At 47.8% G+C, this 27,485-nt stretch overlaps 1 long non-coding RNA gene across 1 annotated transcript; it reads right to left on the reverse strand.

Annotated features, from left to right (window-relative positions):
• Positions 1-122: 122 nt before the first annotated feature.
• LOC121599648 lies at positions 123-26,959 on the reverse strand. Its single transcript, XR_006005707.1, has 4 exons — positions 26,531-26,959; positions 26,335-26,429; positions 2,327-4,106; positions 123-2,214 (listed from the first exon to the last, which is right to left on the reverse strand). It is a non-coding gene; the product is annotated as an uncharacterized LOC121599648 (long non-coding RNA).
• Between the last annotated feature and the right edge of the window lie 526 nt (positions 26,960-27,485).

The raw sequence follows: 27,485 nt of genomic DNA on the forward strand, positions 1-27,485 counted from the left end.
TTGTACGCAAAAACAACGCCGCGTGCAGAAAAAAAGCTATCTTTTTTATAAACTCCTCAATTCTAAACGTTTAATGACACAAGGTAGCAAACTTTAACAGGTTAAACACATTGCATACACTCCATTACTTCAACGTTCAATAAAACATGCTTGCAGCACAACGAATAAAAACATTCATTTTGGGATGGCGCTTCACCAGCCTTGGTGCGCACCACAAACCCGTACGCCGTCGACCTGTAACATCGTGTGGTGCGGGAGCGTACAATTAACAGTAATTTATTTACAAATCACTTCAAAACGAGGCACCACCATGGAGAGGGACAAAAACACGGCCAGTTTTACAGCGCTGTTCGCCGTAATGCTTGACAGCCCATGACAGAGGATACAGAGGACGCGCTATCTGCAGCCTTTTTTCCTGCGGTCGTGGCCGCACACTTTGCAGCAGTAGCGCGGGAGGGCGCCCATTTTAATGCGCCACGCTAATTATTTGCTAGTAGTAATAGTAATAATGCGACAAATGGGCTGTTTTGGGGCCACGGGCCCCCCGAGAGTACTCAAGCACCCGTTTACTACAAATTGTGGTGCAGATGTTTAAGCCACCCACCGCACCGCGTCCCAAACCCACCAACTCAAACATCTTGTACGCGATTAAAGATATGATCAGTCAATGAGAGGAGGTTTTGGGACACCAAGTCACCAAAGTCCACCCATTCCAACAGCTGGTACACACCGTCGGCTTGATATCCCCAAACACACTTATTAATCTTCTCACGTATGAGACAGAAGAGCTTCCGTACGCCATGCCCACCGCATGTACGCCTCTGACGACACACCGTGGGGTTCTCAATCGCTTTCAGCTAGCATTTGCAAGAGCATTTAAGCAGCCAAACGTACTAAATATAGCCCGACTGGTAGAGGCACGCCCGAGCAAGCAAAGCCCCACTAGACGTAGACGGGGAGGATGGGTGTATAATGTATCGGGGAGCCGGGGGAGACTTAAGCAGTCACCGAAGGTTGACAGAAGGCACACACAACGAAACGAAAGACAGCACATACGCTAATCATTGCATTAGGAATCGATGTCTTTAAACAGTGCCCTCCCCGGTCGTAATCCGGATCGGATTAAAAACGGTTCAAGTAATACCATGTCGTTGGCATCGACTTTACTTGTTACACTGTTGTGTGTTAGTCGGCGTTTAACAGAGAAGAGCTGCGAGGAGTTGGAACCTGACGGCATGTTTCTGTTGCCTTTTTTCGTTGTTGTTTGACGATGCAATTATTGATTAGAAAACGCAAACATCAAATCAACATGCTTTGAAACTTCCAATAATGCGTTGTATAGTTCCACGCATTCCAACAGTGGAAGGAATGCTGCGAAACTAAGCCTAACCAACACAACGTGCAGAGGAATGTTCACCTTCACCGATGCGTAAAGCTCATTAATCACAATTGTTAGTTCAATGAGCTCATTTGAGCATGGAGGTAGTGGGAGCAGGAGGGCAGGCAGTTTTTGATGTAGAAATGGTGCAAATAATCACTTGCAAAAATTCCTGTTTTCAGCCATTCAGCAGATGATAAAGGATGTGGCTAATTTGCTAAAAAAGCAAAGCACAAATACGCCCAACGTCTCATAAATCATTCGCTCGCTCATTAATGCATCACCAAGTCGAAGAACAACGTGCCATAGCAGTAGGTCATCAGCGTTGGGGTCGCTGTTACGAGATGCGCTTATCAATAGATGCGCTCTACAGAGCTGGACTGCTCGTTCGCTCTATCGGCAAACAAAACCTTCCCTTGTTTGCATGCCTTTGGAACCGATGAGCCTATGACTACTGACTGAGCTGACTAAAGCATAACATCATCCTCATCCTCATCATTTGCAATATTGGCCCACCACAAGGGCGATAATTTTTCGCAATGATGATGATGATGCTGCTCCTGCTCTAGCTGTCAACAGGCTGTAGGGTCAGATAGAAGGCACGCACACAGACGGTATTACCACATCTGCCCTAGCTTAAGCTAGCGACCCATTATCAAACACACAATCCCTCGGACTGTGTGCTACAGTGTGCCTCCGCCACCATGCCACCACCATCGATTGTGCTGCCCACAGCGCCCTCTCCCAATCGAATCACGACATCCCGCCATGGTTCTGTATCATCTCGGTCGGTCTCCCGGGGCCACATCAGCAGCACAATTCAGGAACTGTGGGCGCTGTGGAAGAAATAATATTATTGCCTTTTTTTGCTTTGTTTTTGCCTCCCTCCCCGTGATAACCTTCTGCGCGCGGAGGTTATCGGCGGATGATGATTGCTCACACACTTACCCCATATAGCCCGGGGCTGGATGGACCGATGGGCGGCAACCGCAACTCATCGGAGACGGAACCGTTCTGGTGCTTCTGGTGTGCCTTACTTTTGGAGCGAGTCGCATTGCATCACCGTTTCCGAAATTACGTAACCTTCCACCCAAGAATGGGGGTTTCCAAGGGGGCTTTGCCCATGCTATCGGACGGGCTCCTACAGACCTTCATTAGTTGGGTTGTTAAAAAAAAAAAGAAAGCATCCCGCTGGAGATGGTGCCTCGTCCATAAACGCTTCAATTTCGCCCACTTCCTCACTCATCTATCATTCGATCGATTAAGATCTCATCACGGGCGATGTATCGCGAGACGACGACAACACTTCGCCCGTGCCGCCCTGCGATAGTAAGGGCCCGTTTTCTGGTGGGCCGCAACCTCCAAGCAATGACATGCAAGATCTAATCGACACGTTCGAGCGCGACACACGGAAGGCATCCTGTTTTGCTGATTGGGGGAGGGGGAGGTGACAAATTGAAACGTTCCTGTGGAAAAGGGGCTGCCCGTGCCGCGTCGCGATCGCCGTGTGTCCCCCAGTCGTCATTCGGTCGGCAAGATGTGACAGTTTAAAAATACGGCCCGTTGGCGGGACCATCCGAAAAGGAATGGAATACCAAATAAATACTATTTTTGGAACCGAGAGACCCGAGAGTGCCGCGCAGAGTGCGAGTTGGTCTACCTTCACCGGTCGACCGACCAAGATCGTTGTGTGTGTGTGATTATGCTCTGCTATTTCGAACCTTCCTACTGCTGCCGTCTTCTCTGCTATGCGGGGAACATCCGCAAGAGAAAAAGTGTATCTTTATCTGGCTTTTTTGCTGGGGAGAGGGACTTGGGGAGATCCCGCAGGGACTTGTGCCACAACAGTGCGCGCACGAGCTATTTGTTGTAGTCTCCATTCTGCTGTGATCGTCCTGTATATCAAGAAACGATCGGCATTGATCTTATACTGTCGCATCTTTCTGTCGCAAACGTGCAGTAGCTATCACACCAATGGAGTCGATTCGTAACCCGATTCTAATGCGGGTTCCCAAAACACTTCCCCGGCTCCCCAGTAGCTGTAAGCCACGAACGACACGATCATGATCGTCAGACATTTGTGTCCACAAAGTGTCTAACCAGGGCTCGTTGCGTGGTGCTTGTGCGTGTGTGTCCGTGGGGCATCGACAGAGAAGAGATGGCGTGAAATCGCTTAATTATAGAATGATTGACAGCTATATCGTCGTACAGAACCCGCCGGGGGCACTGCGAGGGAAGAAGCTGCCGCCAGAGATCGACAGAATCTCAGCCATCACTCGACACCCGGTGGTAATGCTACAGACAACGTTTATCTCTTCTTCGTTTCTCATGGTGGCCAGTATGGGAGATGTGGAGATTGTGGCAATGTGTTGACTCCGTGAACTACGCGGCGTTTAGCGAATCGGTTGTGCAGAATCCTCCGTGACGTAGGCTTGGTGTGACCGACGTCCCAGGGAACTTGGAATATGCTTGAGATGCGGTGGAGCGATCCATGGAGTTCCGAAACAGTCCGGCAATATATCACTCAAAGCCAAACCAATTATCTCTTGCTGGACAGCCCAACGCATCAGTTGCTTCAACGTTTGTCCAACTCTATGATAAGTCTAATGAATAATTTCAGAATCGTCATCGTCGTGTAGTTTTGATTTCAAGTTTTCTCATGCCGAAACTCGAAACGCCCGGACAGCTTATCACTTATTCAGTGTTCCTTCCTGTATTCCTCCGGTAGCTAGAAAGAGAAAGATACGATCCACTACGTTAGTGTGAGCGAGTCAGAGCATTGACAAGTTGTCATTTCCTTTTATCACGGGCCTTACTCCTCCGCTTGGGCAACGTACATTTCTAACCCTACTTTTCAGTTGATCGCACAAAACCTAATCTCGAATTACCATGCCAGATAATCGGAGCAGATTTCTAATAACTCACAATATTATCTGTACTACACGCGTACAATGTAAAAGTACCCATAGCGATCTTCCCACATTTCGCTATCTCACTCCCTCCGTCACACTCCACCACACACTAGTGCGCTCGCTCGCACGCGCTTCCTTTGCGCTTGCGCCGTCTCACATTTCTTTCTCCTGCTACGCGAACACTCTCGCTCTCGCTCGCTCACCCGCAGCGCGCTATGCCGTATCAAGCGCGCTTGCCTGCTTCCACTTGCAAAGCCGGTTCGTGTGCTCCCGTTCACTCCTACGGGCGACTAAGGGCACTGGCTGTAGAGCAGCAGCAACAGCAGCAGTCCGGGAGGGGGGATACACATTTGAATTTGAAGAAGCACATTTTCCTTCGGCGTTCCTCGGTAACAAAAGTCAGTTATTGTTCAAATTCACGCCGCGGCTCATCTAATGCAGTGGTGTGGTTCGCGCGGTCTAACGCTGCTGCCGCCCGTTTGCTGCTGGCTCAGTGTGTGTGTGTGTGTGTTGGGGTTTCGCGTGGAAGGACTGACGGGGCTGTGATTTTCGCTAACCGGAGGAAAGAGTGTACGCGCGTGTGTTTTCGAAACCGGGCAGCTCAGTTGCTTTTCAGCTCTTCCAGCTGGAACATCACGCGGAAATTGGGAAGTGAAAAAGTGTCGCCCTTTTTTGGGGCGAGTTTGTATTGCCACGTTTTCAGAAGTTACGTTTCGGGGCAGGCCGAAGAAACAGATGCGCGCCGGCACGCACTCACAGTTCAATTGAATTGGCTTTGCAGGAAATTAATATCAATTCCCTTTGCGCGGAGAAGCGTTTCTTGTGCTCTAAACATTTTGTGATGATTCGTGACGGGCGCGCTCGCCGGTGGATGAGCAAAGACACGAGCCTCACATTTTTTCGTAGAACCACAGGCAATGAAATGAACAAAAGCTGCCCCTGAGGTGCAGACAACAGACAGTGTGGTGTGCCAAAAAAAAAAAAAAAAACAGCGACAGCAATGGCTACTAACATTCCGTTCCGCAAAAAACAGAAACGTGTGCTGCTGCTCCCCAGCGCAGCGTTCAGTGTGTGCTGAATAGAGAAGTGCGAAAGTAAGGATACTCACAGGAGGAGGGTAGATGGTGCGGCAGGGAGTGTGCGGGTAGAGCGGGAGAGAGCGAAACCATTTTGGTTTTGGCGCTGCGTTGGCAATTTTGCGATAAGAACGCGCCGCGAGGTCCACACACACGCAACGCCCCGTCATCGGCACACACAAACACACACACACACTTGGAGCACACGATCCGCCGCGTGGTGTGGTCGTCGTCCCGTTTTTTTCCGTTCTGTGCTACAGTGTTCCCCGAAGGAAGAAGCACTTTATCTCGTACTGTACGCGAGTGTGTACGTGATTTTTTTTTTTTTTTGCAGAGTTTCCTGCTTTGCACACGTGTTAAGAACTCGACAGTGCGTGGTGTGTGCGTGGCAGAAAATGTGCGAAAACAATAGGATGCGAGGCTGGTCCTTTCCTTAACCTCACTTCGATATCACCCCGGGGAGAAAGATCGTTGGCGTGTGGCGTGTGTGTGATAAAACGATAGAAAAAGAGGACACGATTTGGGATTGCGCTAGAACGAGAGACTACACACAAGCTTAACGAGGCGCGCGCGCGCGCTCGTGGTTTTCGCGTAATTCCGTATATGGTGTTCGGGGGTTTTTTTTTTTTTTTGGTTGGTCACACACCACCACGCCATCACCACACAACCGGCCAATGGTGTGTAAAACAAAAAAGAAAACTGTCATAATGCTTGATCATGCAGCAGCAGGAGGCACCCAAAGGGAAGCAGAGGCTCGTTTGTGTGTTCAATCGAGTGTGCCATGCCGTGTGGGGAGCTTCCATTCTTTGCGTCGTTGAAATTCAAGTTTTTTTTCTCTCTCCCCCCTGCGCCGCCGTGTGTTTGTGAGTGCGCGCGTGATTGTGTGTGCAACGGCGAAATATCCGATCGAAGCAAGCGTGTGTGGTGGTGGTTTTGAAGGAGCGGTAGGAAGAAGGAGGCAGCATGCGCTCATCCAGAATTTGCCACCAGGTCCAAACAGGGCAGGAGATGATACAGCAGCAACAGCAGCAACAACAGCAGCAGCAACAGCGCCATATCACATTCCCTTTCTGGTTTTGTGCGATTAGAAGAAGGTGACATTTCTGCAGCGGAGAGTCTCGATGACTCGATCGGGCACAACCACACATACACACGCACACGCCTTTCCGTAATCGATACACCTATCTCCCCCCCCCCCCGCACATCCAATGCTTCCCTCTGTGTCTCTGTGTGTGCTGTGGTGGTTGCTGCTGTTGCCCACATTTGTGAGGAGTTTCCATGGAATTCCCTCCTCCACAGCGCACAACGGAAGAAGCAACCCGAGGTTTGTGTGCTGCTGCTGCTGCTGCCCTGTTGTGTGCGAAATCAGGCTCCTCTCAGTCGTCCTCGATCGTAGTGGCCACCACTCCGCTGGCGGCAGTGTGTTTTCCTCTCTGGGGTGTCTGTTCACATCTTACCGGGCAGCATTAGATATGTTATCGGATATTTCTAATACTGTCAGGTAAAGATGTCGTCCGAGCCCATGCTCATCTTTCTTGTGTCTCTATGTGTGTGTGTGTGTTTGGCGTCGAAGAAGTGATCAATTGTTTAGTGGTTGGCGGAACTCGGGGAACTGCTTCGTTCGATCCATAATAGCAGGCAAGTATACACGGGAGCAGATGTTTAGTGAGTATTTAATTAACTCTTAAATGCAACTCTTACACCAACCATCAAATCGTTCCCTTTTTGCAGCTTCCCAGCACTAACCGAAACATTTGCTTTTAGGAACAATATCACGAGAAGGCAACATATTATCATATCCCCCCCCCCCCCAAAACAAGCGGAGATCAAATTGCCGCACGAAAATAAACATAAAATTGTCAAACCCCAGTACTGCTGCTCTGCTCCCTTGGCCGGGCGATCGCACAGCAATCATCATCGCATCTCGTCGTACAACATCCCATCCACAATATCATCTCCCCTGCCGGTGGCTGCCCTCTGCTGATCAAATAATATTGGTCTGATGTGGGACAACACAGCAGCAGCATCCGTGTGTGTCTCATGCCTGCCGCCGCCCTACGGTGTGAGAGAGAGAGAAACGAAGCAGACGAAGAAACGCACGAGCGCGCGCATGCTGAGCATAATTGGTTAAATTGATATGGTTCCGGAGGGCGGGCGGCGGAGTGCGGCGGGACAGCGTCGTCGTCGACGGTACCGTTGCATGATGACCGTCGTCGTGTCTCCTCCATGGGAGGATCACGTCGCGTTTTTCGGTCCACGTTTGGGAAAATGTGCACACACACACACAGTAGCGTCTCATTTCGTTGGTGCGAACGCCGCTTATCCTCGTTTAAGGGTGAGGTGGACCGTCCCGGGCGGACCAGCGTGTTTGGCGACCTCAAAAGGGGGAAGAGAGGATTCAATAATATGCGTGTGCGCGGCAATGGGCAAGTAATGAGACACGAAATGGGTAGAGGAGACGATGAAACACGGACACAAGGGGACGGGACGCGTGTTGTGCAAAGGAAAATTGTTTCCTTCTGGAGACAGTTTTGAACACACACACGCACACGGCGCACTTGACTCAAACCCGGGGGCTTTCTGTGTAAATAGCTTTGAATTAGCGTTGAAAGAGCATGTGCGCGCCAGAGGAGAGAAGTGCTATCATCATCGTGTAAAGTATTATTGCCATCACCGACTGGACGACGATGCTTTGCTAAATAATAGGGCGCTTTTTAAAATGAACACGTTTTCAACTGCAAACAACGAGTTGCTCTTTGTGTGTGTGTTCGGGGTTTGTTACGGAAAATTTTGGGGCGTAAAATGCGTTAGGAGAGGTAGTCGTGTGTGTGAAATGCAATAATTTGCAGCCCACAGGCGCAGTGGGCGACCCTTTTGAAGTCGTCCCTCTCTAATACCAATGATGTTTGCTCTTCTATACTTCCAATTGGTCATTTTTATCACCACCAGTTCCTCTAACTGGTAACGATACGGGGAAACGATGATGCCGCAAGTACAAGTATTGCCGATGGGAAACCAGTTTTTGGTTGGGCGCGCTTGGAGCATTCTACGTTAATGCCTAGCAACCTAGCAACAAAAACACAAGCCTGTCTGTCTCTTCCCTTAGCTGGCTTAGCTTGTTGTTGTTGTTGGCGGCGATCGAACATTCGATCGAGCAAAGAGATGAGATGATTTGCTTGCATCTTCTCCACTCCCTACGTAATTCCGCCCCATCATCAAGCAGCAGGAACACACCTTAGCAAACAACAAACTCTCGTTGAACAACCCCCCCACGAACCGTTTTCGCGCATGCATGAGTGCAATTTGGAGCCGTCGCGTGTGTGTGTGTCTTTTAAAAACGAGAAAACAATACGATGAGAGATGATCAAGCAGTAGTGTACTGCCGCGCGTCCTTCGAATGATGTTGGGCCTTTTTTTTTTGTCTCGGAACGAGAGCCCCCCGCACCAAGCGGTCAGGTGTTAATTACGGTCAGGAAAGTGACCCCCTTACGCCACTGTTGTAGGTCTCTATGTAAATGCACGGCAAGAAGTGACCTTTACCGTTAACGACGATCGATCGTTACGATCGAAAGTGAATGGGTGCTCAATTTGGTGCGTGGCAGGAAGGGTCAAGCAGTGGCCATCTTTCCAATCAGCTAAACTAAGTAAAAAACATTATTTTAAAAAAATCGACTATGAGCGAAACTGCTTACGGTTCGATCGTTTTTGGGTTAACGGCAGCTGTTGTGAGCCCCTTTGAACGCGTGCACACGCTCCTCGACCCTGATCTTCCGAAGGTGGTGATCTTCGCTTTTCAGCAGATCAATCACCTTTCCCTCCAAAATGTGATATGCGATATGATGACGCTCCCCACTGGGGGGGGAGGTGGTTTGTCAGATTTCAAATCAAAGAAAAATGCTTTCCCCTGCCCGCTAAAAAGGGGTCATGACTTTGGCCGTCACATTGTGTCGCGCACTTGAGCTCCCAGAATTTCTGAAAATCTTATGTCTCGACGTCGGCGGGTGGTCGCGTTTAGAAAACACGAGAAAGAGTACGAGTCCGAGTTTGTGTGCTGTACACATTACATTGGCGATGGCAGTGTATTGTTTACATATTCTCCGCAGCTTTAAGACATCGGCACAAACCCAAGGAATCTAAATGCCCTTTTTTTGTTTCGTTTTCTTTCTTATTTTAGAACCAAAGTTCGGCCAAGCACGGAACGGAAAATGGATACAAAAAAAATGTAAAACAATATGCCAGGGACACATACACACACCGACAAGAAACGAAGCAATCTTTTCCCTTATCGTCTCAGTACCAACCACGGACGGACCATCATGTACGCACGGACGCTGTTCCTCTCTCCCTCTCGCTGAGGCTGCTGCGAAGGATTTATTTATCAGCGATAATTCTCGGTGTGCGCCAGATGATGCGTCTTCCCGGCCTCTGTGCCTTTTGTACAATGTTTAATCCATTCTTTACTGTGTTAGCGCACACTGGCCACTGGCACGTTAATGCTTTTTATTGTCGAGTGGCGCGAGAAGATAGTGATTTGTTGTCACACGAACGAAAAGAGGACACTTCACGGGGCACAGCAGGGGAGAGCTGATCTTTTTTATGAAAGGCAATCAACCAACCAAAACAGGCAGGCAGACAGGCAAAACCCGTTCACTTTTCACTAGATGGTGAAATCGAATTTAAATTCTTACGGACACACACACTGCGCGATTAAGAGAACACTAAACAATTCTTCCACCATTATTGCCACCTGCTCTCTCTGGGACTGCTGTTCCTGGTTGGGGGGGGAGGTTGTCCCCACAATGTTCGTCACATTTTTCACCCCTCTCCTGGTGTGTGATTTCGTGACGGATGTGTGTAGATTTGTCTTCAAGACGCACATTTTTCATCCTCACGCTACTGTTAGTTAGGCAACATTCACATTTCTAAAGCGAGTGAAAAGGAACAGTCACATCGACGACGATCACTCACATCACCACGATCCGTGTTTCCGTGCGTACTTGAAGAAACAAAATGATTCTAAGAAAATGCGTCCACAATTTGAACGTCTTTTTTTTTCAACTCGTGAGTTTGAGGGAGTGAAATTACTCAACGAGCGCCCCGCATTGTCACCTTGTTGCGTTCTTTTTATTTTTAATTTTTAGGTGTGGTTTTTAGCTTTCGCAAGATTCATTTATTTTCAAACACCAAGCTCTGCCGGTTGTGTGTTGCTGCTCGCTTGCCCACAGTCGTCCTGCAGAGAGCGCCGGTGTGCGTTTCTGGTTACAGCAGCAAATTCTTATGTCCCTTCCCCAAGTGTCCGGTTTGAAATGAAGGCAAGAAGTTTCGTTTCATTTACCGGGCGCGTCTGAAGCAACAACACACTCTTTTGTCGCAACAGCGTTGTGTGGCAAGTGTTAAAAATGTAATAATATCCATCCTACCAAGAGTGTGTGGTTTCTCCACTTGCGACTCTGTTATTTATGTTTTTTTTTTGATAATTAATCTGTTCATATTAACACCTAAGCTAAGCTTAGCAGCAGGGACACAAGGAGTGAAATGAGAGACAAACAGGTGCATATGAGAATTGTCCTCCCAGATACGGTCACTTACAAAATGGTTTGCACAATTTTGTGAGAGTAAAGGCACAAAATAAAACCATTCCAATGGTAAATTACTTCACCGTATTGAAAATCCGGACTAAAGACACCATCAAGTTAATCCCGAGCCTACACCGAAACGTGGTCGTCCCTTAAGCCACAAACAGTCCCGTACACCGGAGTGTTATTCCCGGTTGGCTCCGGTAGCGCTCCGGTTTAGGGAAGAAAAAATGCCATATGATGATTATAGCATACCACCATCATCACGGCATGATGATGGTCCCTTCTGACATTATCAGCCGGCGAGGAGAAGACATTCACACACTACTTCCCCGGGCTCTCGGGGGAAGAGAACGAGATCGACAGGGTGCGGTGGTGCCTCTGCGTGTTTGACCAACCGGCGAAGAAGAAGGGGGTTTTTCGTTCGTTTCGAAAGGAAAAAAGTGGAAGTTTTTCCACGTGTTATTTTCCCTGTTCTTTCCCTCTTGCGCCCTGCCGACTGATATGAATGATGGGAGTCGTCCCGGTCATGTCCCGCCGGTTGTTCTGGTGGTTCTGCTCGTGGGTTTCTCTTTCCTTCTCCAGCCACGCAAACACACGCCCAAACCACCATATGTTTGCTCATCGAAATATGTATCCTTGCCCTCCGCTAGGAAGACCCGACCGGGCCGGTGGTGGTTTGCCACAGTGTGGTGATGTCGCGTGCACGTGTGTGTGTTAGGGTTTTTTTCCTTTACGCCAAATGCAAATGCCACATACCACCACCAGCAGAGAGTGAGTGTGAGTGGCGGTTTTGGGATGGGAAAAAGGCGCGTCAGAAACACGGCGCGCGCGTTTTTTATGCTTCTTTCCTTTCCGTAATCTTAATTTCTTCTTCCTTATCTTCCTTCAGGGTGTAAAGCTGTTGTGGTGTTGCTGTGGATGAAATTTCTGCTCCCACGTTGTATGAAAATTCAACTCGCAGAGCGCGAATATTTTAGATAGAACCGGGGGAAAAAACGAGGTCTGTTGATTCCTCCTCCTCACAACCACCACACTCCCCGGAGTTAATGGTTAGAACTAAAGCGCCAAAACCGCACACACACACACACACACACCGCAGGAAGAAGGGTGTGTCCATTCGATAGTCGAAAGTCGTCTCCGCGTGTGTATCAGTAGTGGGGACGACGCAGACAAGGGACCCCGGGGTGTTTGCCTTTGGGGGCAGGAATTTTCGCGCAATAATAACGCACATGGGGCGGAAAAATGGATTGTGCCCGGGAAAAAGCTATTTGTTTGCCCCCCCCCCACCACTCCACCTCCCCTTCATGTACACTAAACCAGACAGAAGAGGTCTTAAATTGAATTTAGCTCCTTCTTCGTCAAATTCCTCTTGAAAAGAGTTCAATTCGTGTATAATAATACATTGAATTAAATGAACAAACTAGCTATTATTTAGGCATACAACTAAAGTACAACGCTTTTCTCTCATAGCACGCGCGTTACAACCACCATCACCCAGAGATTAGATAACGGCTCAGAGATTTATTATTGAAACACCCCTGTGGGATACGTCTAATGCAACATCAAAGCAAAGCACCCTTTTTACACGTTTTATCATCATTTTAGTTGTGCACCAAATTAGATAAGCTCTCTCTCTCTCTCTCTTTCTCAGTCTCTCTCTCGTGGTTCGTATTTTCATTATCTAATCGTGGTGGTTTAAGCCGCGGGCTTGCTCGGTCGGTTCGCGTGCGGGTTAAATATCGATCTCCCCATCAGCACTTATCCGACTTACTTCGAATTATGATAACATTTACGATAGGGGATCAATACATAGATTGAAGATCAGATACTGCACGCGCGTGTGTGTGTGTCGAATTTGAGGAAAAAAAGCGCAATTTTCCCTTTACAACTTTCGTTTCATGATGAATTGTGATGTGCGTCATTGTTGTAAAATGAAAATGATCATCCATCGCTCATGGGGGGGTCGGCTGGAAAAAGAGGGGTCAAATGGGGTGTATACCGCGTTTACACAACCGAAGGAGAAACCTTTTTTTTTTGTTGGGAAGGAAAACAATCGACACGCTTTACCCCATCACCCCGGGGGCGCATGTGTGTCCGATCGTGTGGAGGAAGAAGAGGAGACCTGCAATAAAACAACGATATTTTATGCACTTTTTGTACCAACACTTTTCCTTTTTTTGTTAAACTGTACCCTATATTTCGATAACTCTCTCTCTTTCTCTTCTATTTCCTTTTCAATTCTTTTCTGTTAGCATCTTAGCTTCTTCCTCCTCCTCCTGGTTTTGTACAAAGCAAATTGAACTACAACGTCGGACGGAAGTGGATGACGGATCGGCGGGATCGCGAGCATGTATCGTGTGTGGTGGTGTGTGCAGTGCAGACAACACAAGGCACTCACAGTGCCAGCAGCAGGGCGACGAGGTGGACACGAGGATTTATTGTTTTGTGGCACCCATAAATGTTAGGAAAAAGTTTTTGTCAGAACAACATAGCGCAAACGACGAGACGACACCAATGATGATGATGATGACGGTATGCTCTAGGCGGGTCAGTTGGCAAACACACGAACCGGCGAAAATGCGTGCGATTCTGTATCGTAGCAGGCAGGAAATTGAAAGAGAAAGCCAACGTTGTGGGGGAAAAGTTTTAGACGCGGCAAGTAGTGTTAGTTAGATGGGAAGACACATGGCGCAAATGGCGGCGGCGCGCACATGGCGATACGCAAGAAGATGCGCGGTCGATTGACCGTTGCGTGTACAAGCAACGGGAAACGGGAAATGTAGAAAAAGAAGCGAGAAACGCCTTATCACATTTATATACTCCGCTGACCCCGGCCTGTGATGGAGGGGGAAGGGGGGGGGGGTGGCGGGGTTGAATCCGTTCCGGCGGTTTGAGCACGCGCGCAGACGCGAAATTCGTTGGCGAAGGAGCAGGTCTGATGTGGACATGTGGACGCGTGCCAGTGAAAAATGTATGGTTGTGTGTGTGTGTGCATTGCTACCCTTTTCCCCTTTCCACAACTCTCTTTCCGGTATGGATTTTCCAGTTGCGTTTCTTCTCGCGCTCGCTTTTTCGAACATTGGTTTATGGATTTTGGAGCCAGCCAAAGGAGGAGGGGAGGGTTGAAGAAATTATCGCAGACAGATCAGTTTCGGCTCCCTTCACACCACACCACACAGACGGCAAGGGGGTGTAATAAAAGCAGGCTTTAAAAATACAAACGAATTAAGTTGTCATACAGTCGTCGGAGGTCGTGACAGTCGACCGATCGCGAGAGAGAGAGCGTGTATTTGCTTTCTCATCGCAGGAAAGATTGTTTTTGTTAAATATTATCTTTTGCTTTTCATAAATAATTAAAAGCGATGCGCGGAGAGTAAAACACATAAAACTGTGATTAAATTTAGGAGGCGGACAAAGTATGACAGCATTAATAAGTTATTGAGAATATAACTCCACGTCGAGCCAGAGGCTCGGGCCTTAAACGTACAGCGCTCAGCTCGAAGAAAGTGAAACACAATACCACTTGTTGTCGTTTGACGACGATCAATGAATTTGTTACAAATGAAAGCATCTATCGATCGACTGGCACTACTTTTACCCCGCGAACACATCACCCCGGTCGATTAGATACGGAACATTAGAGCCGATGGTGGCGATGAAGATCCATCCAGCAACGGCAACAGCAGCAGTTCGTTCGTTCTGTCTGTCCCGCGTGGTAAACACATGTTTTTCGGGTTTATTTTCCCGGGGTGTCCGCTCCAGGGGGGCGTTCTGGTACTACTAGCGGGATATATACACACATATCTATTTGAACAGATTGCCCCATATGTGGGGTTGTGTGTGCAGTGTGTTGTGCCATCCCCCGTCACAATCAGCATCATCATCGTCATGATGATCATCGCAGTCACCAGCGTGTTTCGTGGCCAATGTCTCGTGTCTGCGTTAGGAAAGTCTGTTGAGCTGAGCTGTACGTATGTTTGAAAATGCTGTCGAAATTGAAGAAAGAGGACGGTTTTTAAGATGTGTTATAAGGCTTAGGTTTGTTGGTTTATTCGATTCGCCACACGGTATTACTACTGTGCGACTGTGTGGTTGTAGTTTAAACGCTTTGCCCGAATGGTGACCGCCGTTTCGTCGATAAAAAGAAAGGGCAGAGGCAACACGTGTTCCGTGTCTGTGTTTGCATTAGGAGGAGCGGGTACACGAAAAGGCGCAAAAGGCGGTGTGTGGAGAAAATTGCCACACAAGCATTTTTATTGAGGTCTTTAGTGGCGATAGCAGTGAGGATTTAAATGTCGCTAAAAGTAATTTATAGTTGGTTTAGAGATCAATGTATGTGTCTTTTTAATAAAAAATAAACGAAAAAAAGGCTTAAAAAATAAAGTGTATCTGAGACAGATAATGATATTTGTTATAAGGGAATTGAGAAATAAATTGAGAACTGGGAGAAGAAGCATCCGAAATCCATTAGCTTGTCTACTTCAACCCATTGGAATGATCTTCGTGGTACAATAATCCAATTAGATCCTATTTGGAGAAAATCGCATTGGATATCTTTCGCAATCGCTATGAGAAAATGCGATCGGACAGTTTCATAGACAGCTCAGGAATAGATTCAACATTTAAATGACATTCCAAAGTCTCTTCTCTTCCCCTTCAAGTCATAGAGGAACCTATTTGTTATTGTGGAAAGTTAGTCTTTAGTCGGGCCCCCCCCCAACAACCATTAATCCTCTCACTGTCTACTCCACTCCCAATCACTTTCAATTGTCCGCGCAAATACACCTCTTCCCTTCTTCTTCCCTTACTTCTCCGCCAAAGGTGCGAAGGTGCACCTGGCGTTAAGGGAAAGAAGGGAATAGGGCATATATCTGCATTTTAATAAAGAGAACCGTCCTTCAAAGCAAGCCCCCTGTGTTTTTTTTCTACTCTAAAACCGCTTGGTTGACTGGCGACCCACTACTACTACTACTACTACTACTCGGCTCTATAATTTATCATCCCGTGGTGGCACGTTGCGTCCCGGACCCTGTCAAGGAGGGGGAATTGCAGCAGCAGAAAAAAAGGGTCAACAGGGTTAGTGCATGTGTCGCGGATGGTGCGTCGCCCCGTCGTCGTAGCTGGTAAAGTAATTACACACCGCATCGCGTACAGGATGGAGCACGATCGCGCATGCAACTGTAATCTGCATTGCAATGCACCCCCCCCCCCCCCCCCCCCTGTTCCCCACAAGCACACCTGTTCCGCAATACTGCGTTCAAAATTCGATAATGCAGTTTTAGCGTTGCGCTTTCACGCGCTGAGAAGTTTGATAAGAAGTTTGAGTAATTTATTGAATCGTGTTTGCTGTTGCTGCGTGAGAAACCGCTTTTTTTTAGGAACGGGACATTTCAATGTTACTTTTGGCTCAGTATTACGAGCACCACGCCCCAAAATTCCTAACGAAAGTTAATAAAATCAAGCGGCTAGAAAACAAGGAAATGTGTGGTGTGCGCTACAGCTTCGTACCATTGTGTCTATCCACACACACACACACACACACACACACACACACACACACACACATTGGCGACGGTCTCCGTCCCGCACTGAACCGAATTTAAATGGGTTTATAAATATAGCAACCAAATAAAACGGCCAAAAGCGTTAAATCAACGCCGGCAGGTCCAATGTGTGTGACAAACCCAACAACTACTACTAATGCTGACTCAAGGGTAAAACCAGAGGAGAGAAGAGAAGAGAGAAGGAACACCAGGAAAGTGATCCTAGGAGTGTCGGCTGGCTTCATCGTCCGGGTGCGGCGTTTCGATTTCGATGCGTGGCGCGCGCGCGTTCGCCGGCCATGATGCTGCTGCTTGGAGACATGTGAAATTCGTAGACGGAGATGAGTTGTATCACGTTTGTACATTATGACCCTGCGATCGTACGCGGTTTGATCGTGGAATGGTATGGAGAGGAGGGCTCGTTTCACGCTCACACCACAGATACTGAAATGTAATTCGATTTGAGAAGCGAATCTCTGGGCGCGCTGCTACAGTGTGTCTCACACCTTGGAGGCTTTCTTTTTTTGGTGGTAGAAATGAAGCAAATTTACTGTTCGATAAAGAGGTTGTTCAGTGTTTAATACATGACATGATCAATCTCTTCAAAGGTGATCTTCACTGAACGATCTTGCATTTGCTTATAAAATATAGAATTTTTCATTAAAATCGGCACATCACTGTATTGCCTCGCCATGCAGTAGCACCCTCTTGCACAGAAATGCACCGATGCGCAATGCAGCACCACCATCAAACTGCTTACATATCTTACAAATCTCGTCAACCGGAGAGCTGCACTTGTTGTCGCTGCAGCAGGATTCTTGTCGGTTTTTGCTATGCTATTGCCTCGCCTATTACTATTTATAGTGTAATGAATTAAGTTTTACTGTAAAACGCAATTGCAGGAGCGCGCGCATTTGCACCAGCAACGGCCCCTCACACTCACGGCACATCCCCGAAAGCCGACAAGATCGAAGGGAGACGGTTTGTGGTGGGCAAGAATTAGTCAAGAATGTGTACCCAAACGAACGAGGATTGCGTCCCGAATGATGAACGTTTTTGTTTTTTGGTGCACACAATCTCTACCGTCATCAGGAGGAGGAGAGAGTCGCTGCATCTAGCACCATTACACGATCGTCGTGTTTTTGTCACCCGTTCCCCTTGGCAGCTAGCGAAGCGTATTGGTGCGCAGAATTCCACGCAAAACCAACCCGTCCCCAGAGAAACACGGGCCAGACCAGACAGATGATCTATTCATTCCAGGGAAAGCACGGTCCTCGGATCTTTCGTCGCGTTCTGGAGGATGGGTGGATGGGAAGCAACAAAGAAAAAAGGGGAAAATTGCAAATACTCCGTGTGAGATGTCTTCTATTCTTGGGCCACCGTCAGCGTCTATTTGGGAGCGTGTTTTTCGCCCCTTTTTTGTGCATTCATTTCTTCCTTTTCAACTACAATTAAAAGTGAATTGGAATCCAAGAAATACAGTACCTAAATCCGGACCTCACTTGAAGCTGTCCACAAAAATAGTATTCCCTTTTGAAGCGATCGTTCTTGCCAATTGGAAGGATACTTTAATTGTCTTTTTTCAAGGGAAGTTAATGAACAAAAACATGTATGCAAATTTAAATTATGCTTTTTACATGATAGTTCGCATGCACAACAACAAAAAACTGCAAAATTGCAAGCTGCTAGGAAGCTCGCGCATAAGAAACAGGTCCATCCATTAATTAGTTTCTCCACCGCAACGGCTGTCTTTCGCGCGGTGTCACCTTCCGACACCTTCTGCCAATGGAATGGGAAATAAAGACATAAAAAATATCTTGTCCTTGAGGGGATGGCAGGTGTGAAGGTACAACAGCCGCGAGATGTCACGATCACGAGTGTATAAAACATGGAGATCTTGTTTTTTTTTCTTTTGGTGAATGTGTTTTTAAATTTATTATTTGCATAGGTGAAAGTTTTCCCAGCAAAGACACTAATGAGGATAAATTTTAAATTAATTCCCAATCATGTACGCGATCGTACTTCACACCAGCTTGATCATCGAATTTATCGTAGTGTCAAACGAAATGGTTGTCTACATAGTGGATATGCAGTTTGTAACAGTGCATTTAATGGAATCCGCAATTGAACAGTATGATTTCTAAGGAACTCTCCACCTTAAGGGACACATAAGAAGAGAGACTGATCTGAACCATTACCAAAGATCTTGCGGAACTGTTTCTAAATCCATACCAGCCCTGGAAATGATCTTGAACCCAAATTGGTTGAAGAATTGATCTGTCCTGGAACTTATAGAGAACCATTACTAATTCCGGATCAGATCCCAACATTAGATCGATCCATCCGCTGATTCTGAACCAATTCTAGCCCTCAGACTACTCCAGAGCTTATACCGATCCTGGAGCTGATTCAATTCCATTAAGCAATTGATCCTCAACCTCATACCGGTCCTATAACTGACATGGAATCCAATCATGTCCTGTAAATGTGGAAGTCATCCTCAATCCACTTTTATTTCGAAATGAAGGAATTAAAAGGGGATTTAAGGGATTTGCTGTTGATTCATTTGGCAACCCATTTAATGCATTTAAAAGCCAAAGCTAGTCACGCGTTTAATGCCCTTTTATTGTCCAATTGAAAAGCGCATCCCAATAAACATTCTAATGGCATTTGCTTAACAATCAGACCCACTTGGGTTTCTTTAGCTCTTTCCATTGGGGTCCAAAGCTTCTTCCCAAAAAAAAACTATATTTACATGTTACTCTCCAGGTCCCAGTGGACAATTTTCCCCAAAAAAAAGAGGCAGTCGTTTGACATCCGTCAGTCAATATTGTTTCCGGCACGCTCGGCACGTGTGTGCCTTCTCCGTTTGTTGCAAACCACGTGGCCAGTGTGCGTCCCAAACTCCCCTCCCCACAAATGAAGATATTATTGGACCGTGTGTGCCTGTGCCCATCATTAGAACAATTTTCTTTCCCAAACTACTAAATCGCGGTGAAAGATCGACCGGTTGGTTGAGGGTCTCTCTCTCCACAGTGGAGCCATGAAGTCGTCACGATGGAAATAGAATCAATATCCGCCGTGAGCCACAGATTGGGAATGTCTTTTGCCGTGTTGTGCCCTGTGCGTTCAATTTTATTGTCATTAGGAGGTCGCTCGTTGGGCTGTTTTACACGATGTGGTGGAGCTCGGGGGAGTGGTAGAGGGTCATAAATTTAAGACTCACAACGCACAGCGCTGTGAACAACCGAGGTTTTTTTGGCTTTTACACACAGCAAAGACAGCAGAGCGAGAGAGAGCAATTAGGTTGCCACCGGAGCAACACGGAAGCTAAAATTAAAATTTGTCACACAAACCATCCCCCTTCCTTCGGGCGCTTTGGCCACATGCTACACCAACAGTTTCTGATGCCGCATCGACAACACAACTGTCCTTATCTTCCCATCCCGCCCCAAACAACGGAGGCGGCGCTCCGATAAAAACAAATGAGTAATTTGCCGAAATTGAACTTCAAAACTCCAAATCAATCGACCATCGGACGACTCCCGCTTATCAACGCAAGGGGCTGCGTAAACGATTGTTTAACCGATTTTTTTTCTGTTCTGAGGTGTACACGACGTACGGGCGACCCAACGCTTTCTTATCTTTGCCCCCAGTTTGCCGCCACGTCACTTAAGATTAGTGTGGGCTGTGTGTGTGTGTGTGTGTGGTGCTGAAGGTGCTTATCAGTGGTTTCAGCTGCTGCTGCTGCTGCTGCTGCTGCTGGTCGTCCCGAGCCGTCTAGAAGGATTAAACCCCTCAGATGCGATAACGGTGGAACGAGTGGAAAAGCGTTCACTCTTATCGGAACACCCTAACGGTTCCCGAGTTCCGCGATAGTACTGTTAGAAAATTTGAACAAACCCCGTTCGTAAAAGCCTCGTACTCGTGTCTCAGTGTTTCCCACTGTTACCATCAATTGGATAAGCCAATTGGTTTGATAATTGGATTTTGGAAGGAAGCGTTTGGGGAAAATTGACACCACTGCTTATCACCCACACACACACTCCGACACCTTGGGAAAGCCTGTGAGGTCAGTGTCGAGGTTAGAAAGATAAGCAGCACCGAACGGTGGAACGATATGGCATTCGTTACCGAGTTCGTCGCTTATCTTTCCCCGATTTTTTGCCCTTTTTTGGTTGTTGTGTGAGTGTTTAAAGTACAAGTTTATTGCCTGTTTCTTTTTTTTCAAACGGCCACGGACAGATGTTATGCCTCTTGTTTTCCTACACTGTAAATCTATTCCACGGTTCCGACGGTTGACACACATTCGCTACCATCCAATCCACACGGGCTGTGCTGGGCTGGCTGGCTGGTTTTGTAATTGAAATTTATTCAAAATGCAACCAGAACGGGTCCCTTTTTGGGGGAGGGGGGGGGGGGGGCACACATTCTAATCTTCCAACATGCATCCATGGGCCGTCTGTGCTGTATGAATATTGATTTGTGATTTAAATTTAAACCCGCCAGTCAGGCCGGATTGCAACGGTCAAGCGCAACTTAAATGAGCGACACGAAGCAAACGCGCGGCGGCGGCTTCTTCTTCCTCGCATGCCAAACTTCCCAAAATCCCGGCGACAGATTGTCGAACCCTGAAGAGCTGGAGGGGGAACTTGTGTAGGGCACTGGCCACTGGTATGGATTCTTCAGCTTGCCTCTTTTGGACTCCGGCACACTCCGCACAACAGGGAATCGCCTTCGTAAGGCTTCGGGCGCATATGAACCGGGAGTGCGCGGCGCAAGAGAGAGTGTCGCCTCGGAGACGGAAAAGCTGATTTGAGTGCCCTGGAGCTGGGCTTGAGATTAGATTTTTCTGTGCCCCCCCCTGCCATGTGTTTCAGCTGGCAAATTGTAAAACGGGCACGCTTTAAAAGACAGCCTTTATCGGTACGGACACGAAGTTGTACAGGCCCAGACCAGCGCACACCGTTGCGCTAATTCAATTTCGTTACAATGTAAAGGTGTTGCCTTGTTTAATATTTGTGTAGTTTTTTTGAAAATAATTAGAAATTACATTTTGAATTATGTTTTTCGTTTAGCGTCACCTGACGGAAGGTTTAAAATACCTTCGGGCCTTCGAGATGGCGGAAGGGAAATGAATGTATTTATAACAACATCATTGCCAACCCACAGGCCAACCTTCTTCTTTGCTTCCTCCTGAGAGGATATACTTCCACTATTTAATACACCAAAGTGACCACAGCACACACACACACGTACGCATGTGTTGCGTGCGCTCTTCTCTCCCTCTGCTGACCATTGGTGCCGAGGAGGAGAGGATGGCCGGTTGGCCGGTTTCGGTCTATAGAATAGTGCGCAAACCCCCGGTCCGGCGGCTGTCATGACCCGACCTCCTGAGCTTTGCGTTTTTGTTGCAGGGGGTCGGGTTCAAGCCAGGGGGATGGGCAGGCCCGGAATGGCCCCGAGCGGCGCATATCTTTACATTTGTCATCGTTGTTTTTTAGTTGTTGTTTTGCTTGCTTGTTGTTGCTCCCGGACAGCGAGTGTGTGTGTGTGTGTGGCGTTCTGTTGGAGGTGGGTTGGGGCCGTACATTGACTACGCAGCAGACCCTCAGTGTGCCAGTGTGGGGAGCTGCGTGTCGCTCGGTACGAGACTATGGGTAACAGTGGTGGACAAATCATTGGAAGAAATTTCCGGAAAAAGAAGCTCTTTAAAGTGGTACACCAACAGTACTTCTGGGTCTTTAGCACATGAATGACTCATGTAGTACATCCATTTTAAAATCAATTCAAATTCACTTTCGTCCCCGTATAATGAACAATTCCGCACCTCAAAACGCGCCTTTCAAACACACTTCAAATCAAATCGGACTCTTCCCGTCACCAAATGCACTACTGTGCACTGTGTGTCAGTTTGCATTCCAGTACGGTTCGTAGAACTGGAGGAAATGCGATCCCAATGCTCGGAGAAGTTAAAGGCCGGCGCTTCTAAAATAACCCAACAAAGTCCCCAAACCGGCATCGGCACACAGCCCGCCACAACTGGAGAAGGTGATAGAAATTTGAAACCTAACCGCACACACACACACACGCACCGAACGCCCTTCGAGAAAAAAGGTGGAAATGCACGGCCCAGCTAAGAAAGGTAAAGCCAGCACAACCGATTTAAAATATGCATTCAGGCAGCACTGACGCACTGCAATCCGGGTGACCGGATGTGCTGCTGCTAAGGTGAACGGAACGGTTCACGTACGCGACGGGTAGCGCGATTCAATCGCAGTAGACCTCAACGAAATACTTAACCCGTGGGGGCACACACACAGACAGTCGGTCGGATGACTTCTTTTGACCCCTTCCTGGGTGCGTCAGTGTGAAATGCCTGTCCCCCCGGAAGTGGACATTTTTCCGGATGCTTTGATTTCACGTTCCCCTGCCTTTGTGGCCCAAAAAAGGGACAAACTGAGGATGTTGTGAACAGTCCAATCCCTGCCAAAATGGCCTCTCCAAGACTGCCATATTGAATGCTGCGCAGAAGAGCATCTTCCTCATCACCGTCCAACCAGCATCCGGCATACTGTGATGTTTGCAATCTCCTTTCAACAACAACGCCACCGCCATCGGTTGCCATGCGCACTAACACGCGGACACACTCTCTAATCATCCTTGGATTGGATGGCGAAAACACACTTCTAACCTACATCTCTCTTTTGCTCTCTTGCACCACGTGTCGCCATCAAGGCGCCATTTGTTTTTTTTTTTTTTTTTTGCAGCAAACTCTGCAGCAGCGCAATTGCAAATGCGGATGAGATGTTGGATTTTGATGTTTGAAAACATGGTTGGATTGTGGTTTGTTTTGTGCCTGCCTTTTGCACATCTGATAAGGCACGTGTGTGTGTGCTGTGTTGTGGCAAGCAGAGAGCGCATCGCAAAGTCAGGAAACTATGGCGGCGGCGGATCGGACCCTTGCTAGAATTGGAATTGGACCTCCTTATCAACCGTCCATCCCGATAGATGGGCGTAGATGTGGCGGTGTAATCAGTGCCTCTGAAACCAAACCCAAAGCAAACAATAACCTTTTGACTCCTTCCGAGACGAGAGATCATCATCGAGTCGCTTCTAATCATCAGCTCGCAGGACGGCAGGAGGCATCCGGACGGGGCAAAACAGAGCAGAGCCTGCTCCAGACATCCAGTGATCCGTGGAGTTTGTAGTTTGTTTTTTTTTGTTGTTGCTCCTCACTGAGCTCATCACTAGCCTGACAGGCGTTTTAAAAACACCGTTAAAATGCTTTGCTCTCATTAAAAAAAATAATTCATTTTTTCCCCAAATTCAAAGCAACAGGAAAGGAGGAATTCTACGCCTTCAGTCGTTTTCCAGTCCAATCTCAATAGACATCAATTCAATTCAACTTGCGTTCCCGTTTTTCTTCCTCCTTGTCCTCTAGTGTAGTACCCCCGGGGTTCTACCTTGCTGAGCTGTTACTAATTAAACGTCATCTTGTCTATCGTTTTCGCCAAAAAAAAGCGAGCGCAAATTGGTGAAATTTCAATAATTGCCAGCCCTGGAAATGACAGCCAAAGAAAACACGAGCACGGGGTGTCTCTGGGGTTATGACCCCAAAACAAAGAAATCTGACCGACAGCATTTGGCAAGAAGTGGATTTGCACATTTTTATCGTCCCTCGGCAATGGTACCCTGCTGGAGGAAACAGGAGAGAGAGAGAGAGAGAGTCACCCAAGTGCGAAAAAAGACGGCTGTCACTTCCGTTTCCTTGGTCCCATTTCTTTTCGACACGCTTTTTTGGGGGGAGTGGTGGGAGAGGGCGAGAGAAGGGGAAAGGGGTGGTTAATAAACTGTCTTTACTCCCTCCCAAAAAAAAAAGCGCGTTGCTTCACCGAGAAAGGCAGAACGACATTTCGAGGTCTCAATACAGACACATTTCTTTGGAAGCACCGGAATCTGGATCCGGAACAGAAACGTGTCTGTGGGTGGAAGACACACGTTCGACACATTTCGGCCCCATTCTACGGTCCCATTGGCGCGAAAATTCATCACCAGTTTTTCCTTTTTGGATTTCCCCGGAGGGCAGTATACGACAGTACAATGACACTTTGGGTTGGTTTGGCGGGAGGAATAGGGGGTAGGACAAATCGTTTCGTATAAAACACTGTTTTTTTTGTGTCTAGTTGTGAGTTTTCGATAAGGAATTTCTTAGACAGAATTGCATATTGGAACTATTGGAACTATTGAAAGGTTTTCCTGCAAACGCAAATAAATAACCTCATCATCACCATCAATCAATCGAACGCACCTCCAGGGGGGATCTTCTACCTTTGGACCTGGACTACCTGGACTAGACCTTCACCCTCCACTCTCTCGGGATTCAATTTGTCTTATGATTTATGCGCCAAAGGCAATGCAATTTTCCCGAGTGGCACGAGTGCATCGAACTCGCGAACTTCTGGTAGCATTTAAAAAACCCGCACCCTCACTCCAGACATGGATTCAGGGGGTTTTCATGATAAATTTGGAACCAAACCCTCTCTCTCTCTTTCTCCCTCTCGATGTAGAAAGGTTCTGCAAAATTTATTGATATCAGTGGCACGGCGCTCTTTCCACTATTTCTACTTGCACGAGGTAGAACTGCAACTGCGGTGTTGTAACACAGCACCCAGTCCCAGTCCCAACAATCCGGTCCGGTACTGGAATCCGGAAAAGGAAATGGCAGTTAGTGAAAGGCTTCACCACGCCCGACAGACGACGACGACGACGGGTTGCTACCATTACTACCCCTTTTGCACAGCTGGCAGCAGTTGCAGTTTTTCGGGTCGATTTTTCGACCAAGAGCAGGGGACAGAGGAAGGAGCACAACAACAACAACAACCGGTGACGAAAGTTATTCCATTTCCTGTACAATAAATTCCTCCGTACACGTGAGTGAAATAATTTCTGTGCTCCAACAAAAGCCCCCTCCAAAAACGAAGGTTGTTGGGCGGTCGAGCACTATAAATCTCTTGCCCCCGAAAACCCCCCACCACCTCTTGCCAATTTTTAGACACCCGCCCAAAAGCCAACCAAAAAACGCCCAAAAAAAGATTGGTTGGACATCTTCCGGATATTAATCGGATCGGGCAAACACTTCGGTTTACTGTTTCGACGTAACCCAGCTCACCGGTACAGCCCCTTTTTGGGTTCACAATTACTTCTTTGCATGTACCAAGTATGAGAGGGGGGGGGGACGGGGGGGGGGGGTGAATTCTGCTGGCGACTCTGTGACTGGGTCAGAGTCCCCCTCCCCCCCTAGGTCTGATGATGCGGTTGGCATGCAGTGCGAAACTGCATCGAAAGCTTCCGTGCGACACGGAACCCGCGCGAACTGGGCGTGAAAGCACTGGGCGGTGGTAGTGGAAGTGGTAAATCTTTTTGCCTGTGCGAGACCCCATAAGCTATTGCCACTGCGACATTGGGCATGGACTATGAGACTTGCCGGAGGGATTTAGAAGAGCTTTTTCTTGCCAAAGGCTTCGCACCAGCATAAACTGAGGGCAGGGGGGGCCGTAATTTTAGTTTCAACTTTTTGGCATTTGAACCTTAAATTCTTAAAGAGCTTTTCTCGGAGGGTCTCTTCCAAGCAATCCCCCCCCCCCCCCCCCTTCGGACCAGTGCTCTGCATTCCAGCATTCTTTCGGCTGTCAGTTACACTCCACACCGTTCATTCGCACGGCAAAACGCATGAGCGAGAGAGAGAGAGGTGTTCAACGGAAGGATATAAATTGCCGCGCTACGGTTGTTTGTTTTTCCCCTAGGCAAGCTGAAGAAAGGGCAGGGGGGGGGGAAATATATCACCTCTCAAAAGACCCTCGCTCTCTTCATCCTTTCAAATGGTTCTCCCCATTTTCCCTTGCATGGATTGTGGCGACATTTTCGGTTTCTCCAATTGTCTAAAAGAGAGAAGAAAAAAAACAATATATTAAAATATTTCACCTATTCACTAATTAGGAACATGGCGGATGGTCTCTTTGGTGCAAATTTTATAAACTACCTGCACACAACAGCGGCGCAACAGTGTTCCGCGGGCCCAACTAATTACGTGAAGTAATCTCACACACACGTTAACTGCCGGCACTCATGCTTCCACAGCATGCTGTGTGTGTGTGTGTGGTTGGTGCTGCGCTTGTTTGTACCTGTGCGCGGCCAAAAGGATTACCACCTGCTACACACCCTCTCTCACACACTAACATCAATTGGTAAACGTGGAAAGTGCGACCAGACCGAGCTGCGGCACTCGGTATGCAAATGCCACCGAAAAGTTAATTACATTAATTGACGCTTTTTCAAATTATAAACTTCTGATCCGCTTCGTTTTCTTGTGCCTTCTGTTATGGTGTCCCTTTGTGCCTTTGTGTGTATGTGTTTGTGAAGTGACCAAACGCTGGACCGAACAACCAAAAAAAAAAAGGAGCCTACTATGTCGCGTGTCTAGCAGCGATAGGGAAGGCCTACTTTGATGTCGCCAGCAGCCACCATGGTAGTGGTGGAGTATGGGAGCGGTCCGTTGTCGGCTCCTGGAGCAAAGCGGGTCCACACACAAACACACACACGTGCGCACGCCGGATTTATGCATATGCGACGGACGATAACTAATTGAATCGTCCGCTGGCCGCCCGAACCGGACGACTGCAGTACGCGCAGACGTTTGCGGAGTTTTCCCCTCCATCTGCGCTCCCTCCCCCTTTTAGTTCTGGAGTGTGATAATTCAAACCGCCCTTCCACATTCGGCATTGCAGTCGGACGTTTGTCAAGCGTGTTTTGGGTCCTTGCCGGCGTTGCGTTACGGACTCCCAGACATAGCGAGAGAGGGTGACCATTCAAATACGTTACGAAATAACAGGATATCCAGCCGCTCTCTCTCTCTCTCTCTTTCGATGGGGAAAAGGGAGCTGTTACACCATTATCCTGTCCCCGTGGACGAGGCCGTTGTTGCCAATCCATCATCG

This window comes from Anopheles merus, chromosome 3L, assembly GCF_017562075.2.
Source record: "Anopheles merus strain MAF chromosome 3L, AmerM5.1, whole genome shotgun sequence".
Lineage (NCBI taxonomy): Eukaryota > Metazoa > Arthropoda > Insecta > Diptera > Culicidae > Anopheles > Anopheles merus.